Source organism: Delphinapterus leucas, chromosome 8 (assembly GCF_059928025.1).
Source record: "Delphinapterus leucas isolate spDelLeu-1000000601 "Yukka" chromosome 8, BTC_Dleu_Yukka2, whole genome shotgun sequence".
Classification (NCBI taxonomy): Eukaryota; Metazoa; Chordata; class Mammalia; order Artiodactyla; family Monodontidae; genus Delphinapterus; species Delphinapterus leucas.
In genome coordinates, this window is record NC_143136.1 from 5,742,225 (window position 1) to 5,754,476 (window position 12,252).

A 12,252-nucleotide genomic window follows, 5' to 3' on the forward strand; every position below is an offset into this window, starting at 1 on the left:
AAAGGAGACCTGTCCCTTCACCACTTTTTAAAGGTATTATTTTGGAATCATGTGTACTTTTCTAAAAAATTCAATGTGTTACGATCAAAAATCTTTTTACACCCAAATCATTCCAAATTTGTACAGTGAGAGACCCTTCACGTCTGCTATTTTCATGTGCCCTCATACGTCTTTGGACACTTCCTTCTTTCTGACATTGTAAGAGATTTCGGACTGACCTTGTACTTTCCCTGATCCAGGCCTGGAGTCTCATTTTTCCCTTTGGTGGAGAAAAGTGTTTAGAAACCAAGATCTGGGTACTAGGTGTGCTCCCTGCAGCTGTGTCATTGTTTCCTTATCTCTTCAATGGAAAAGGACTATATATATAAATAGATAGATACATAGTTTTTTGGGTTTTTTTGTTTTTGTTTTTTTTTTTTTGCGGTACGCGGGCTTCTCACTCTTGTGGCCTCTCCCGTTGCGGAGCACAGGCTCCGGACGCGCAGGCTCAGCGGCCATGGCTCACGGGCCCAGCCGCTCCGCGGCATGTGGGATCTTCCCAGACCGGGGCACGAACCCGTGTCCCCTGCATCGGCAGGCGGACTCTCAACCACTGCGCCACCAGGGAAGCCCCAAAGTATATATTTTTTTAAAAATCATGAGCTCATACTGATGGTGCCTTTACCTCCAATGCAATGTCAGAGGGTTTGTCCTCACATTCCCACACCTCATATTAGTTTATCTCCCATCACAGCAAGAATTCTTGCTTCAAGAATCCTTGTTTCCCGACTTCCCTGGCGGTGCAGTGGTTAAGAATCCGCCTGCCAAGGCAGGGGACACTGCTTTGAGCCCTGGTCCGGGAAGATCCCACATGCCGCGGAGCAACTAAGCCCGTGCACCACAACTACTGAGCCCACGTGCCACAACTACTGAAGCCCGCACACCTAGAGCCCGAGCTCCACAACAGGAGAAGCCACCGCAGTGAGAAGCCCGTGCACCACAACGAAGAGTAGCCCCCGCTTGCCGCAACTAGAGAAAGCCCACGCACAGCACTGAAGACCCAGTGCAGCCAAAAATAAATAAATAAATTTATTTAAAAAAAAAGAATCCTTGTTTCCGACATTTATATATTAACTCATTTGCCCAGTCCTAGAATATATGCAAAATAGGTTTGTAATTACTACCCCAATATCACTACTGAAAACAAACTTATTAAGTAAATTCCAACTTTTCTGTGGTTCTTTTGTCCTTAAAATATATCCCACTGGAGGGTCCATAGTCAGAGAAAACTTTTCAAAGGTTACTTGAATTCACTGTTTTCTTTTAATGTGGTTATGATATCGATTTGATCTATAGTGAGACTCATCATTTCTGCTTGTAGTCAATTGTATTTGATCCCAATAACAAAAGCCCAGAAAAATAGAATCACTTTATATAAAACATGTATACAGCACCATGACAATGAAAGATGTTATTCAGGAATTTAAAATTAATTGCAAGTAAACAGAAGACATTTCTCAAGAGATCTGGTAACATAAGGTTGACCAGACTTGGAGGATGTATTTTTCCGTCACTGTTCTGCTGGACTATCTTTGGGGGCGCAGGGACGCTTCCTAAGTAGTCACACAATAAACGAGGGCAAAGACGAATTTGAGATGCAGGAGTAAACCCTAAAAGATGATCATGGACCAACCGAGAAAGGAAAAATAGTGTCTGCTGAAGGAATACACAAGCGCCTAGTAATCTCAATGGATGCAAAATAAAATAAAATAAAATAAACCCTAGGATGCACTGGATATTAAGACTTGCCAGACATTTTTTATTTTTTTTGACTGGTAAATGAGGTATAGAAGTAACTGACAAGATAGGGTCACAGTGAGGATGGTCTGTATGAAACATCAATGTTTTGGGTCATTTTTCCACTGATGTAATATGCTGTTGCATTGTTTCTGCTGGAGACGCTGCTGCCTTTCGATTTACAAATTGTTTTGACAAAAATTTGGCAACTCAGTGACTACCTTACATCTTTATTTTCCCAAAGTGTGATACGTAATATTAATTAAGATTTCGATTCTCATGTGATTCATAAATTCCATAATTTTTAAACTTTGTGATACAAATAACTCTGACCTCCCCAAGGAGCTACTGCACATACAACAATAAAATTAAAATGTCAGATGTGAGTGAAATATGCTTTTCTGCCTTAATAAATAACTGAATACATGCATACTGTGAATTCAAATAAATTCCCCTGTGCCTCTTCTTCAAGTTACCTAGCAAGAGGGTGATTCATCATCCCGGGTTTCCCTGGAAACCATTGATAAGATTTCAAAACACTTCAAAACAGTATAACCCTTCTCTTGAGATGTTTCCTTGCTTGCCTAGGAAACCTGTCTCTTATTTTGACTCGGGAGTGGACGGAATGGAAATTCTTATGCCAGGAGCAAGACGGTTTCTGAAAATTCCTGAGAGGAGGGTCAGCCCCGAGCATGAGGGTCCACAGATGTTTCCATCTCTCCACCCGCTGGATTTAGTCCACCGCCCTCCTGTTAGGGGCCCTCACGTCCAGGATGACAGGGCTGTGGGAGATCTCTGCCCCGAAGGCCACAGCCCTCATTCCTCACCATCCTCCCGCACAGCTAGAGGTGTCAACTTTTGGGAAACATGGAGGTGATGCAGTGTGTAGTATCGTGGGTCCCTCTTCTAGGTTTCTTGCTGTTACCCAGATAATTCATAGAAACCAAGCCTGGAAAAGCACGTCCCACCCTCTCCTTCTCCTCCAGCCCAGAAGCTGTGGTGGTAGGCAAAGGTCTGGGGGAGGGGGTGGTCAATCAGAGCCTCCCCTGTCCCTTCCAGCCAAGGTCCGGTCCATGCTCCCAGCTCCCCAGGGAGTAGAGGGAGTGCAGCACTGAGGTCAAGGTCAGCCTGTCCCCCTGGTCTTATCAGAAGGTACCTCAGGGCTCCAGGGGGCTGCAGGGTGCGCGGGGGGGGGGGGGGGCGTGGCGAGTGTCCCGTGGGGATGAAGACAGGGAGGCAAGTGGAGGGAACTGTGTGGAGACCCGACTGGCCATGTGTGTCCAGGAATGGGCATGACTGGGCAGTGGGCCAGGACGGGCTGAGACCAGAAGGAGAGGAGTCCAGCCGCCACTGGTGGGAGGCTCCATGGGGGAGGGGAGGGAGGGAAGCCCAAAAGGAATGTTCCAGAAGGAGTTGGAAGCATCAGTTTCCAGCCACAGGGTGAAGAGCCTCCTTACAAACACATAAATCCCCTTTTTAGAGAAAGCACAATGATTTTCAGGAAAGTAAAACTGTGTCACTCAGGCTCAATTTTGTTTTTTGGGGTTTTTTAAAGATTTATTTTTTTTCTTTTTGATGTGGACCACTTTTAAAGTCTTTACTGAATTTGTTACAATGTTGCTTCTGTTTTATGTCTTGGCTTTTTGACCACGAGGCAGGTGGGATCTCAGCTCCCCAACCAGGGATCGAACCTACACCCCCTGCATTGGAAGGTGAAGTCCCAACCACTGGACCGCCAGGGAGGTCCCTCAGGCTCAATTCTGAGTGATGAGTTTGCCTCAGGGTGAGGCCTGATTCCCGGCCGCCCCAGCCCTGTCGGAGGGAGAACCAGGGCCCCGGTGCCTGGGAGGGTAGAGGAGGGTTTGGGGAGCCACAAGGTGACCGGACACCACTGAGTCCTTGGGGGACGTGGGTGGGGACCTGGGGACCCTGCGTGTGGGACGTAGCATCTGCAGGAAGCCTGAGGTTGCATGAACTGTTTCTTACCCTCGAGAAGGAAGGAAGACACCCCCGGAGCAGCGTGATGGGAGAGTTGAAGGCCCAGTGTCTGGAGCTCAGGGTTCTGAAGGGGGAGATCCAGGTACAGCGAGCCTTGGGGTCCCTCTGCAGACAGCTGGGGGAGCCCACAAGGCTGGTGGTGGCTTAAGGGCGGCTGAATGTGCCCTCCTTGGAAAAGTGGGAGATATTCCTTTCCCCAGGAGAATGGGGATACAGGCTGGATTTGGAGGAACTGCAGGCAGGTGGAGGGCATAGCTTGCGTCTGGGGCTTTTCACATCCCTGCAGGTGCGGCCAAGCCTGCCGTGCGCCCGCAGGCCGGTGTGTAAGGGAGCCGTGAGGTCTCAGTTCACACCTGGCACCACGCTCCCCTGATGGAGGACCACACCTTGTCAGGTGGGGACGGGCTCCTTCGCAGGCGGCTCTGCTGCTTGGCGTCAGGAAGGAGAGTGGGTCTGCTCCCCTAGCTCCAGGTCACACTCCCTCTCACCTCCTCAAGGATGTCAGTCCTGAATCTCCCTTGATCCTGCATCCTCCGTGTTTCCAGCTACTGGGTGATTCCCATTAGCAAATAAGCTAAAAACAAACACACACAAAACCACCTGGGGACCTTACCTGCTCCTCTGGCTGCTCCCTTGTTTTCTTCTCCCCTTCACTGCCCAGCCTCTTGAAAGAGCTCCTTTTTACATCTTCTCTCCTCCCATATCCATAGTCTCCTTCTGTGCTCTGTTGGGCCTCGCGGACACAGAATCGGATTCACCACAGTCCCCGATTCCTGGTCTACCCTCGTGGTCGATCCATGGCTGCCCCGCATTTGTTTATTTACTTACTAGTCATTGTTAAGCGCCTTTGAACTCACCACCCAAAATGAAAGCTGGCACATTGACAATGACCTGCATGTCACCACATGGTCTTTCTACACCTGCCCATCCTCCTGGCTTCTGCCACCGGAAGCGGATCATCACCCTGAACTCTGGGTGCGTCTTTCCCCAGCTTTCCTTTCTGTATAGTTTTATCACCTTGCTGGGTAATAATGAAGAGGTCTCCTCTCCCATTCCCACGTCTTTGCTAAGGCCCTAGGGCCGCAATGAACATTCCTGTAAAAGCTTCCTGTTGTATGCGAGCACCGTCTCCAGGGTTTGTCTCTCTTCTTTTTAAATTACTTTATCCAGAACTATTTTCAGTGCGCACATATCTGTCTCCCTTAGGAAATGCACACAACAGCATGTCCTGTTTCTACTGTCCTCATGTAAAGTTGTCACAAAGTCCACTGCAAGGATGTGGCCCTTTACCTGCCACCTTCCTTACTGGATGACTCACGGCTGATGCAAATGATTCCACCATGAGCGCACTGATGGCATAACTTCCTCTGAACTCAGAATCTTTGAATCCAGGATCTTCTGGAAGCTTCTTCACGCACACGTCTGGTGCTTGGGCTGGGGTGATTTGAAGGCTGATGTTTGACCAGAGCTCTTCTCATGGCCCCCCATGTGGCTTGGGCTTCCTGCAAGCATGGCAGCCCCACAGGACCCCGTACATGGCGGTCAGTATTTCAAGAGCAAATGTTCCAGAGAAATGGCAGAAAGTATAGGTGGTCCCTTCTGTCCCGCTTCAGACATCACACAGCATCACTTGGCCGTACTCTGCTGGGTGAAGCAGTTTCAGTTCTTGTAGCTTCGAGGGGAGGGTGTAGAGAATGCACATCTGGATGGGAGGGGTGGGTTGGTGAGATTTTTAAACCACAGACAGCAAGGGAAGGAAGCTCAGTCTGAAAGAAAGGGCAGCTCTGCTGTTCTGAGAGTTTCAGGAGAGAGCACGGTGGGCTGGAGGTGGGGTGGTGGGAGCCCAGCCTGGGGAACTCTGAAGACTTGGTGCCTTGGTCACATTCTCCCAGAACCTGAGAGCTGGGCAGCTCCACAGTGCCCTTAATCCAGCCACACAGGGAGAAGGACCGACTGTCCAGACTCAAAATTGCTGAGGGGTCCAAGCCTCGTGCTCTTCAAGTGTCTTCCCCACTGTCTTCGGGGCTTGGCAGCTGCTCCCTGAGTAAGAAAAAATGAGTTGAGATTTACCTGGAATAAATCCATTCTAACGAGAAAGAAGAGAATCGGACAACTCTAGCAAAAGAGTGTTTGGGATCCATTGGCTGTTTGTCTGGAGAGAAGGAAGCAGGCTGGAGCTGGCAGAGGGGAAACAGACTGAGGACGGGGGCGGCCAGTGGCCTCAACGGGGCCGTGGGGTCAGGAGCTGAGCGGGAACTGATCGTTTCTTAATTGTGAAAATGGGAACCAACACCTCTACATTACTTTTCCAAAGATAAAATAAGCATCTATGTGAATGATTAGTAAGAGAATCCCGTGTCCTTCATTTTGCTGTTTTTAAAGTGCAAATAATTTCCCCTTGGGGGCCTTTTTGAGAGAGGAGTCTGGGACCCAGGGCCACTCAGTGACAAAATCCTGCCTTAACAGCACTCCAGACTCAACCGTTATCCCCCTCTGTGCTCCGTGGATGTGTAAATGTTACTGCTGCCGTGGTCACTAGCTGGAGTCCATCCCTGTGCCCTTCACCATTCAAGCGGGGACTCTGTATTGGAATCCCCTCAAACCAGTAGATGCCAAAAACTGGTAAAAAACAAAATACACCAAATTCCAAAACATGTCCTCGATCAGGGCCTGTAGCTCAAGAGAGTTTCTTGTGGCAGGGAACGGAAATGCCTGCCTCGTAGTTGTTCTACACGCTCCCCGTGCGTGAGGGGTGGGTGTGGCAGCAGTCAAAACAGGGTTTCTCAGGTCTTTCTTTCCTACAAAGTCCCGCGGGGGATTTTCAACATTTTTCACAAAGATACCTGGATTACTAAGAAGATTTTTTACATTGTTTTCCTTTTAAAAAATCTTTTGGTAGCAGTGCCTCATAGCTCTGAGAATACCGACCACATTGCTCTATGTCACTGTTTAGTGGGGACAGGGTTCCCGAGGCGCAGGCTAACTTGTGCTCATCCCAAGAGTCAGACAGATTTGGGCATATCTCTGTGGCCTCTGGGCTGATGTCACCAAGGTCATGTTTGTTGAGAGCCTTTGGAGCTTCCTGGGAGATAAGTCGTCTGAAGGGGAAGAGCACAGGGTGACCCAAAGCCAACTCGGGAGGGGAGGGGCCACTGTGATGCAGGACAGTGTCTATTCCACAAACTGCTCATGGCCCAGCCCATACAGACTCATGCCTGTGTCTTAGAAAGAGGATCTGGAAATTAAGAAGTGAGCTAGGAATGAACAGACTTAATGTTCCACTAAACTTCTCCCATTCTGCAGTGTGGACCATGACAGGGACAGGATGTAGAATTGGTGGCTTTGCAGCCTGTCCATCAGTGAGCTGGAATCAGGGGCTGACATCTCATACCTACCCGTGGCTCAGAATGTGGAGACAATTCCTAGGAGCTGTGCATGGAATGGTTTCTGCATCAGGCAGTTCAAAGGGCTTGAGGAGAAGGGCAAGACAAGGAATAGGCCAGAGATGATCAAGACCCAGCAAGGAGACCTGGCAAGGAGGCAGGGAGATGAATCATGGAGGAATCCCTTGACTTGAAAACTAAGCAACAAATAACATCAACCAACTAAAACAGACGGCTCTCATTTCTCAGCTATCCAAGTGGCAAAGATAATTTAAAATGATCATTCCAAGGGGCAGCTAAAACCATTAGGTGAAGAGTTGACAGGCTGACAACAGCTGATGCCTTTCATCTACCTTAATGTTGCCAAAAGTGGGGCCACTAGCCATCGTGTACCCCCTGAAGCTCTGCAATAGGAAGGTCTCAGACCCACCTGAGAAGTACTATTGTTGATAGATCGAACCTGAACCCAGTCAAGCCTTTAGACCTAACTGCCCATTCACAGCAAATGGGAAGTTGAGAAGAGATTTAAATGATGCCCCAATGCGTCAGCCAGCCAGAGCCAGAAGTGAGACATTCTGTTGGACAAGTGACCCGGAAAATGATCAGATTGTTTCTAAGAAATAACTGGCATGGAAAAACCAGAAGAGGAGGTAAACTGTTAAGATTACAAAAGAATTAAGAGTCATATTATCTGAAAGCAAAGAGTAGGGCAAATGAACCATAAAGGCACTTCTGAGACAATCAGGAAAATTAAAGGTAGATTGGTTATCAGGCAATATAAAGAAATTATTGCTAAACTTTTGGGTGTAATAATGGTATTATGTGTGTGTGTTTAGCCTTGATCAACTATTTGGTAGAGCTGAACACTGGAGTACTTATGAGTGGAATGATATGCTATCTGAGATTTGTTTTCAATACTCCAGAGTTTTTTAAAAAGCTTTAAGAGGTCAAATGAAACACAAAGAGTAGAATTTGGGTGAAACGTTGACGTGAATGATGAGCTCAGGGAGTTCATCATACTCTTTTCTATACTTTTGTGTATGTTTGAGATATTTTCATATTAAAAGGTAAAAAGAAATTAGTTCCTCTGGATTAGCAAAGGTGTGGAGAATGTTGTGGCCTCTCCCGTTGCGGAGCACAGGCTCCGGACGCGCAGGCTCAGCGGCCATGGCTCACGGGCCCAGCCGCTCCGCGGCATGTGGGATCCTCCCAGACCGGGGCACGAACCCACGTCCGCTGCATCGGCAGGCGGACTCTCAACCACTGAGCCACCAGGGAAGCCCTATTTCAGATCTGTATTATCCAGCTTATCAGTTTCCTTTGGTTTTATCTTCTATTTCTCTCTTCATTATGTTCTTATTTTCCTTAAAATTCTTAAGCGTATTTATAGCAACTGTTTTAAAGTCCTTCTCTGCTAATTCCATCATTTCTTCATCACCTACATCATTTCTGGGTCTGTCTCCATGAGTGATCTTTATCACGGTGATGTGTCACATTTTTTCACACCTTTGCATGTAGTGAATTTTGACTGGATATTGGACATTGTGACTATTGCATTATTGAATGTCCAGTTTTTTTTGGGTTTCTTTGGTCTTCCTTTAAATAGTATTGCAGGGCTTTTTGGCAGTCTGTTAAATTATTTTTGAATCAGATTGATATTTTTGAGTCTTGCTGTTAAGTTTTTAATGACAGGTTTAGAGCAGCCTTTACTGTTGGGCTAGTTTTATCTATGACTAATGCATGACCTTTCTGAGCTCTTTTCTGAATGCCCTGTACGTTCTGTGAGTTCTCTCCACTTGACTGGTTGGAACTGTGTGAGGTCTGGAAATGGTTAACCTTACAAACCCCCTAATAGTTGTTTCCCTGACCTTGGAGAGTTGGTCCTATGCAGGCATGCTATGATTTTCACCCAGAGACTCAAGGGCACGGAAGGAGGCCTCGCAAAGAGCATTTTTTTCTGTGTAGCTCATTCCACTCCAGTACTCTGCTCCACAAATTCTGGCCTCCTTGGCCTCTCTGAACTCCAATCCCTGATGCTCAAGTCAGCGAGATCTTTACGACCTGCTTGTATTCCCTCTCCCTGTGCTGTGGTCCAGAAAGTGCCTCCCGGTGGAAATCTGGGGCCATGGTGGCATTCACCTCATTTGTTTTCCTTCTCTCAAAATCCTGCACTGACACACTGACTTTGGTCCAGTGTCTGAAAACTGCTGTTTCCTGTATTTTGTCCAGTTTTCTCGTTGTTTATGGTAGGCAGGCAAGTTCAGAGCTGGTTACACCTCCTGGCTAGAAACAAGAGTCCAACTTTATCATTTCTTTTTAAAAAGTCATATAACCAGTCTAGAAGCTTCTTCTACAAAATGAACCAAGACAGAAATGAGATCTAGTCAAAAATAGAATCAGTGTTTTATGTCCAATATGAGGGACACCGAAGGGAAGAAGTGACCATGACTCATTATTTCTTCATGTGTTATCTTTACAGGAAGAAAAAAAAAAGTGGACGAAACGAAATAACAATAAACCAGAATAGGAGACAGAATCAGTTCCTATATGCCTGAAAGACTTTTAAAGAAATCCATCCTTAGAATGAATAATCAACAAGCTCACTGGTTAAAAACAAAACCAAAAATAGAAACAGACGTATCCTTTGCTCCCCAGCCACTGACCAAGAGCAAGTCCGGAAGACTTGGTCTACTACCCACATATAATAGTATCTGGATTCAATACATTGCAAACTTGCATTGATCTCCATGGCAGGCACAGAGGGCTTTGAATTTCCAACAACAGTGCTTGAGTGGAGAGGTGTTGGTACAAAACCACTTTTACTAACAGTGTGAATTCAAAACCAATGAACCTGTTCGAGAGCAGTCAACAAGAAGGGAGGATGAACAGTGAAATGCCCACTCATTTTCTCTTTAGGAAACTCCCCACTCTCCACACTCTCTCTCTCTCTCTCTCTCTCAAGCACTCAGGTGCAGGGCAAAGCAGGCTTCTCTAAGTGCTGGGAGAGCGGTTGGCCTGGTGGAGATCACATCTGATCTTCCAGGGTGAAGTGGGTTTTCTAGAATGTGGTTCAGGCCAGCCAGGGGGATACGAGCTAGCCACAGCCACCCATGTTTGCAGCTGCAGCTGTATCTCCAACATTCTGAGCTGACCTCCTCATGGACTTCCACTTGTAACGCAAAGAATCAAGCGTTTCCCCGATGTGAGGTTCAGGTTGACTTTGCAGAACTCAGGCAACATTTTGTCTTTCTTCATTTACCACTGGATGTGTATGGATAACTCAGGAGGAAAAAGCAGCAGTGGAAAATATTTGTTTTGCACAGCAAAAGGCTGGTAAGAGCAGTTAAAGTTCCTAAGTTTTTCCAGAAGACTAAAAGGAACTTCAGCTGAGCTCCTGTTGGTCTATGGCAGCCCCTCTATTTTGGTGAAGTTGAGCTGTAAAGTCACAGGCAATGGTATTCAAACCAGACGCCTGCGGGCAATTTTCAGAAACGTACCGTACATTCAGATCTCTGGGTGTAAAATTATTTTTATAAAACGTGATGGTGGTTTCGTTCCTTTAAGCAACTCTAGGCACGACAGACGATGCTGCTTGAAAGCGACATTAAAAATGGTGCAGGAGCCGCAAGGAGGTTGGCCGAGTTCTCCAAACGAGGGAAATTCTTGCTCTCCGGCTGGCAGCGGCTGGCTGTCTGCCTTTGGATATAATCAAAGCACGCAGCCAAATTAATTCTGTGTTCAGTTCCAATTTTGAGCTCTGTAGGGGCTGTAAGACCAGACCATCCATGTGGGAATTCGGGTGGCTCAGCAATGTGACCGCCCCCCCCGACCACCGCCCCACCCTGTCCCGTCCCCAGCAACCCTCTCCCCTTCCCTTCCTTTCTTCCTCCACAAGTGTTTATTGTGCAGTCAGGGCTGCAGTGGGGAGCAGAGCCCCGAGTCTCATGGGGGTGCCGACGTCACAGAAACAATCATATTAGAGAAGGTGTAATTACAAAGTGAGATCAGTTCTCTGGAGGAAAGGGTCATGGGTCTAACAGAGGAAACAACCAAGGCCAGGGATGGAAGAGCATCTCTAGGACACGCTGGGGAAGAAGCTCCCTGGGGGCGGGGCAGGAAGGAGACGATGGAGAGAGACCTGTCTCCAAGGAGGGGACCCCACGCATGCCAAGGAGGTGTCAGAGAACCGAGAGCAGCTCCAGATGTGATTTTTCAGGTCTCAAATGTGACCCTCTGTTCATCTTGTCCCCAAAGAGTTCTCTGCTAAGGTATGGCACTCTATGGCCTGACAATGCGTTATTTTGGTCCTCCTGAGTCTGTCCAGATAAGGAAATTCTGGCTGTCTCTCATCGGAGAGACCGGAGCATCTTGAGGAGAAGCTGTGCCAGACACCCAGCACATGTTCGTGGGCTGACTTCACCCATGGCACTCACGGCGCCTACATTTTTTTCCCGGGTATCTCTTTAGTTTCGTGTGCAGCTCCCACCGGGACATTTTAAAGATTCACAGGCTGTCGTAGAATGCTTCGAAATACTCTTAAAGAATCAGACTACATGAAATCTACCTCTACAAAAATATTTTAGAGCCGTGATAAACAAAGAATATTTATGTTAAAGAAACAGGGATTTAAATTTATCCTCAGAAACTAAATGAAAGGCCTGACATTTCCCAAAATTACAGCTTTGGAATCACTTTACAGTTATTCCTTTGGATGTAGAGAAAACATAAATCAAAGGTACTTTGGAAGACTTAAAACATACCATCACGTGTAACCATGAAAGAGAAGCTATGATCTGAATTCGTTCTCCAATAATCTCTCTAAAAGCCTGAGCAAATATTCATGTATTTTGAGTTTTCTCTTCTGGAAACAAAGAAAATCTTACTCTTTTTTCTTAAGCTGTGGGTACTTCTGTAAGGATATTACACTCGGCATTTTTTTCCTCATATATTATATTTTGATCCAGACACATCTACCATGTTCAGGACAACTATTATATAGTCATAAACAGGAGGGAAAATCTGAACACTATATTTTCCAGGAGCATCTCTTTAAAATACAAGGTTTTCAAATTAAAACTTCAGAGTTAATGTAAAG